The 6,089-nt window shown below is 53.3% G+C and overlaps 1 long non-coding RNA gene across 2 annotated transcripts; it reads left to right on the top strand.

Moving 5' to 3' along the window:
• The first annotated feature begins 499 nt into the window (after window positions 1-499).
• Window positions 500-5,303, top strand: LOC135361514 (uncharacterized). 2 transcript variants are annotated; one of them, XR_010404782.1, is made up of 3 exons: window positions 500-1,133; window positions 1,480-1,696; window positions 1,997-4,359. It is a non-coding gene; the product is annotated as an uncharacterized LOC135361514 (long non-coding RNA). The 2 variants fall into 2 exon arrangements; XR_010404783.1 differs by lacking the exon at window positions 500-1,133 and adding an exon at window positions 5,164-5,303 and having other exon boundaries at window positions 1,140-1,696; window positions 1,997-4,219.
• Window positions 5,304-6,089: the final 786 nt, after the last annotated feature.

Below are 6,089 nucleotides of genomic sequence, written 5' to 3'. Positions count from 1 at the left end.
GGCCGGGAGGGGCCAAGACTTCCGGCCGGGCGGCCTGGACCACCAGATGGGCGGGGCCTGGACCACCAGCGGGGCGGGGCCAGGACCTCAGGCCGGGAGGGGCCAAGACTTCCGGCCGGGCGGCCTAGACCACCTGCGGAGCGGGGCCTGGACCACCAGCGGGGCGGGGCCAGGACCTCAGGCCGGGAGGGGCCAAGACTTCCGGCCAGATGGGCGGGGCCTGGACCACCAGCGGGGCGGGGCCAGGACCTCAGGCCGGGAGGAGCCAAGACTTCCGGCCGGGCGGGGCCTGGACGACCAGATGGGCGGGGCCTGGACCACCAGCGGGGCGGGGCCAGGACCTCAGGCCGGGAGGGGCCAAGACTTCCGGCCGGGCGGGGCCTGGACCACCAGATGGGCGGGGCCTGGACCACCAGCGGGGCGGGGCCAGGACCTCAGGCCGGGAGGGGCCAAGACTTCCGGCCGGGCGGGGCCTGGACCACCAGCGGGGCGGGGCCTGGACCACCAGCGGGGCGGGGCCAGGACCTCAGGCCGGGAGGGGCCAAGACTTCCGGCCGGGCGGGGCCTGGACCACCAGCGGGGCGGGGCCTGGACCACCAGCGGGGCGGGGCCAGGACCTCAGGCCGGGAGGGGCCAAGACTTCCGGCCGCGTGGTCCGGAAGACTCCGTGGCGCAGGGGTAGGGAGGGGGCAGTAGGCCTGGCGCCCCTTCACCCGGGCGGGGGGCGTCCGGAAGGCGAGCCCTGGACTGGGTACCGGCATCCAGGTCTCGCGGCGCGACCCAGGGCCGGCCCTCCGGGGCACAGGAGGGGTCAGTGAGCTGGAGACCCATCCGGCCTCTGGCCACTGCCTGGGCAGGGCATCTCGGGCCCTCCGGGTCTCTTAGGGAGGCGGCAGGATTGGCTGGCCTTTCTTTGCGTCCCTGGGTACACACGTGCGGCTGGGGAGGATTTACAGGACTTACGGTGTCCAGAGAAGTGGGACAAAGGCCAGGAAGTTTTCTTGGACTTTGAAGCAAATGCCAGAGGCCGCAGCAAATAAAGTCACCGCTGAGTCCTTTCAGGGGTCCAGCCCAAACATGTGTTATTGCTAACCCGCACAGCTGATTCTACTGGTATTCTCCGCATTGTACAGGTGAGCAAACAGGCTGAGTCGTTCGGTAATTCGCCCCGGGTCCCACCGCGGGGAAGTGGCAGGACCTGGGCTGTGCCGCACCTGGACTTCCATGAGCTCAGGACGTTACGCTTTAAAATAGGTGGTTTGTTTCTTTAACCACTTGGGAGGCTCCACTCCCAGGGTTTCTGATTTAGTAGGTCTGGGGTGGCCCAGAATGTGGGGGGCTAACAAGGTCCCAGGTGCTGCTGGCCCTGGACGCCACTTTGAGAATCACTGCTGGAGGTTAGGGGTTCCGATGGGAGCCCGGGTCCCTCCCTCTTTGACAGAATCCCTGGTGTTTTTACATTTTCCTTTTATACCTGAGGTTCCTGTTTGAGGTTTCTCAACATCTTGCCACCTTCAGGGGAGAACAGCAACCATGGGCTAAGCAGACAAGCTGCCCTGTTCAAATCCCAAGAGTCATGAGGCATCATCTGTTGCTGCGAGAAGGGCAGGAAGCAATTCAGAAGCCAGGGGATTGCTGAGCAGCCTTCACGTGTATTGGACACGTGTGATGGCCTCCACGGTGGAAAGGTTGCAGGGTATGTGAGCAGAAATTCAGAGAAGGTGACATTTTAGAGCCCAGAGCGTGTGTGAGATTCTCTCTGGTGTTCGAGCTGAGGATCCCACAGTGGTGCCTGACACTTGTGAGCACTCATTAAACGTTAGCTTTTTCATTTCTGACTCAGTCCATAAAGTTTATTTTAAAATTTGGAAGGAAAACAGAAGGGATCAATGCTACGGAAAACCCAAGGAGTGAACTTGATAGGAGGTAAAGGGTCTGAGTGAATACAATAAAACGTTAACCTCTTTCCTTTTCTCTGTCCTTCCTCCTTGACTAGCTGTTATTCTTTGTGATGAAATGTCCTTGATCTGCAAGAAGTTCTTCTAAGACTTAGAGTCTGAGGGGATCTTTATGGTGGAGATGGAGTGTCCTGGGCCCGAGGCCAAGGCGGGACATCATCTGAAGTAAAGATGCTCCCTGCAGACCTGTCCTTTGTCCTTCACTGCCCTATCTCTCGTGACTTTTACCATGACTTTTACCATGACTTTTACCAGCGTCAGGGTCCCTCCTGGAATGTCCTACCTTATCTGACTCTTCTCGATCTTAGGGGCAATCCAAACCTCATTCCTCCCTGAAGTCTCATCTCTGTTCCCAGCGCACTGGTCATCTTGGCCTCTCTCCAAGAGCTGCTGGAATAATCTGTGAGCAGTTCCTGGGTCCCCTGCAACCGCCCACTAAATCTCCATCCCTAGCATTGGACAGTCTGTCTGCTCATTTTCCTGTAATCTCCAGCATTTTACACACAGATCTTCATATTTGTGGATGAGTGAACATACCGTCTGGGGCTATCTCTTTTGAAGGGGGCAGGTGTTATGTCCTCTAAACACTAGGGCTCAGGAGGGTGCACCACATCCTATTGGGCTCTATCCCCAGGGTCTAAGACAAGGTCTTGGTAAACACTGAATCAACATTTCTTAAAAGAATACATTTTCTGGACTTGTTCACACGTTGAATCAAGTCACTGCTCCTGGAGGGTCAAGTGACCAAGCCCTTTAGTACAAAGCAAAAAAGGTGAACCCACCTTCTCCCTGAGTGGCCCCGTGGGCCTGTTCTGGGCCCTCCCCCAAAAGCCATTCTGGATGTGCCAAGTTCCCAGTGGCCTAGAATGGGACTAAGCCAATGGGGACGGTCCTGTTGTTGAGGGAGGAGGGTCAGCCTCCCCTGCAAACCATCCCATCCACCCTTCCAGGTGCCTTTAAAATCCTCGGAGGTGTAACCCCCTCCTTCCCTCACCCCATACTCACCCATCAGCGTAGGCTGCTCTAGCCAGAGTGCCCCGGCCTCTAGCATTGTACCCCCATCACTTTGGCCCAAGCCCCTCACCTCCCCTGGATCACTGGGGGATGTCTGTCAGGAAATGACCAAGGCAGGTCATTTACCACTGGGTTCAATTTTGCTGTAGATCTGAGTTATCTCCAGTGATGAGTGGTACATGCACAAATCTTGCTATTGGGGGGGTCATTGCAAACAGACTGGACTGTGGGCCATGGACCATCACTTACTAGCAAGGAGGCCCTCTGCAGTCACAGAACCTGCTCTGTGAGCACACGGAGGGCTGAAGACCTGTCCTTTTAGGTGTTGTCACAAGCTTCCTTGTTCAAAGATTTAGTCCAAAGCAGAAGCAACAATATTTGAGGAACGAGATCCAGCCAGCCTGCAATTCGGGATCAGATGATGGCGTCCTCAGCAGCTTGAACCTGAGGCCAGACGGACATCTAAGACCCAGGGCCCACCGAGCCTCGTGCGCTGTCCGTGCGAGAGCAGAGGCCCTTGGGCGGCACCTCACGTGCGGGAACTCCGCCACTGGAGCATCTGTGTGCTCACGAGCAGATCCCCTGCTGCCCAGATGCTCTCCCGCCATGGAGGCATTGGAGGAAGAGCCCCTGGAGTGTGGGCTTCTGCGGAAAGTCCTCACTGCCTCAGGCAGCCCTTCTCCAAGCACGGTCCCTGGGACCCTTTCAGAGGGTCTGTGAGGTCCACAGTATTATCTCCATAATAGAAAATATAATTCTCACGAGTGCAGAGTGGAGTCTCCAGGACTGACACTCTTCTCACTAAATGTTTATTGTCTTTGAAAATATACTTGAACTCAGCTAACATACAGTGGTGGTATTATAGTTATTTAAAACACATTTTAACACAGCCATAGGGGTCATTTGCAATTTTAACTTAGGATAAACATGAATAATCTGTATTAACAAAGTTCGGGGCCTCAAATTTTAAGAGTGAGAAATAGTCTTGAGACTAAAATGTCTGAACACCATCACTCTGTGGTTCAGCAAGCTTTCTCTGTTTGGGCCAGATGGGAGAGTTTCAGCTCTGCAGGACACCCCATCGCGGTCTGTGCTCCACCAGCCTCTGCTCTGAAAGCTGCCATACCAGGCACGTGGGATTGGCTGTGTTCCAGCTAGACGTTACGTATCAGCACTGCAACCTGAATTTTATATAATTGACGCCCCTCAAAGCATTATCTTTTGATTTTTATGAGCCATTTAAAAGTGTAAGTGTGAAAACAATTCTTAGCTGTCCAAAAGGAGGCATTGGGCCAAAGCTTGTCCACGGGCTGTAGTTTTCTGTAGTTATGGGTTTCTGTAGTGATGGGTTCAAACTCTTAACACATCACATTATTTCAACTGAAATGTTTAAAGACAATATAACAGCTTTGTCCCTGGTTCTGACACAGGGCCCCTGAACCCTTTGTATCCTCCTGACAGGAGTGTCCTTTATTCTAATGAGGTGACCCCCAGGTGGGCTCCTGGAGGGGATCTGGTCATGAGAAGGCCAGCAGCCATGATCAGAAGTTTGGCATTTTCTGCCCAGAGAGGACTTTAGACCAGGGAGGGAGCAGTGCAGGTGGGAAGTATCTAATTCTAGATCACTTGTAAAAATAGAGCTGACCCTCAAGTCTTCTGACTTGAGCAACAGGGAGACTGGAGTTGGATTTCACTGAGCGGGAGACTGAGTCCGGGAGCAGGTTCCCTGCTAGTTTTTGCTCACATATAGAAAGAAGTCATAGTAGAGCACAGAAGATACTGATGAGGGAGCAGAAGGCTGACTGAAGACAAAGCACAAGCTGACCCCCTGCAACCTCCCCCCACCCCTGGGTGGGACCTGTGTGATTTTCTTCCAGGAATCTCCCAACTATGGTAATGTTAATACCTTGCTAGAGGAGAAAAACAACCTAAACTTGACAATGCAAGGCCTCCAGTATCCCGTAGGTCCTCTTTAGCATATCAAAGTTCTTTTGAAATCTCCCTTTTCCTTACGTCCCCCAACCCCATAGTATATTATCGGTCACCCCTCACAATCCAGGGGCAGCAGCTCTTTCTGCTCACGGGTCCTGTCCCTGTGCTTTAATAAAACCACCATTTTGCACCAAAGATGTCTTAAGAATTCTTTCTTGGCTGTCGGCTTGGAACCCTGATGTCATGTTTCCTACTTCAGGTATGTTAAATTCCAGTGCAGGCCTGAGCTCATGACGCTGAGATCAAGACCTGAGCTGAAATCAAGAGTTGGATGCTTAACCGACTGAGCCTCCCAGGGGCCCCTACGTTGGACCTTTTAAAAGTTTGTGTTTCTTTGGCTGTGAACTGATTGTTCAGGTCCCTTGCCCATTTACTTACTAAAGTTCTAATATTTAGGAAAACAAATTAGGGAAACCCTATTGAAATAAATTTGTGCTCTTTTTATAAAAAGTAAAAAGCATTTGGTATGTGTATTTTGCTGATTTATTAAGAATGCTGTCTCAATTAAAAACATTGTCTAGAATAAAACACACTTGGATTGGGTAGTGCTGTAGTCCTAAACAAGGGCACACCTTCTAGATCCTTCTGAGTGGCAAACACTGTTAATGGCATCTCTGGATGCTACAAAGTGCAAGGACAGGACACAGGGGCGTGTCCAGAGGGGAGTGACCTGCATGTTGGAGGAGCTCAAGAATGTCTGAGGGGTTCTGGAGCCTGTGGCCTGGTCCAGGGAACAGGTCCCAGCTGGGGCTGAGGCAGCTTTTTGTCTCCCCGATGTCCTTGCAGATGCTCAGGAGGCACGGAGCACCTTGCTGTGGGAGTTGGACTGGGAAACCTCCGAGGTCTGTTTCAGTCCTCAGCTCTGAAAGGGCTTCTGAAAATTTGACGCTTTCTTGCCTCCAAGTCTTTGCTGGCACTGGTCCCTTCTCCTGACTCCATCTCAGGCTGCTGACTTCTTAGCTCTCCAAGGACTGCTTTAAACTCCATATTCACAGTGGAATCTTCCCCAACCAACCCCACTCTGTTCACAACCCTTCAAACACCCATCACTGTCTCAGTGTCTGGGTTTCTCCCTCAGTGGACCTGGATGGTAGGGCTGGGGCTTACTCGTTTCTTCTCCTCACA

The sequence above is a fragment of the Mirounga angustirostris genome, unplaced genomic scaffold (assembly GCF_029215605.1).
Source record: "Mirounga angustirostris isolate CCGP_5_RB_7025 unplaced genomic scaffold, mMirAng1.0.hap1 SCAF_9, whole genome shotgun sequence".
In the NCBI taxonomy this organism is placed as follows: domain Eukaryota; kingdom Metazoa; phylum Chordata; class Mammalia; order Carnivora; family Phocidae; genus Mirounga; species Mirounga angustirostris.
The sequence above is the reverse complement of the archived record's forward strand: the minus strand, read 5'-3'. Positions and strand labels throughout refer to the sequence as shown.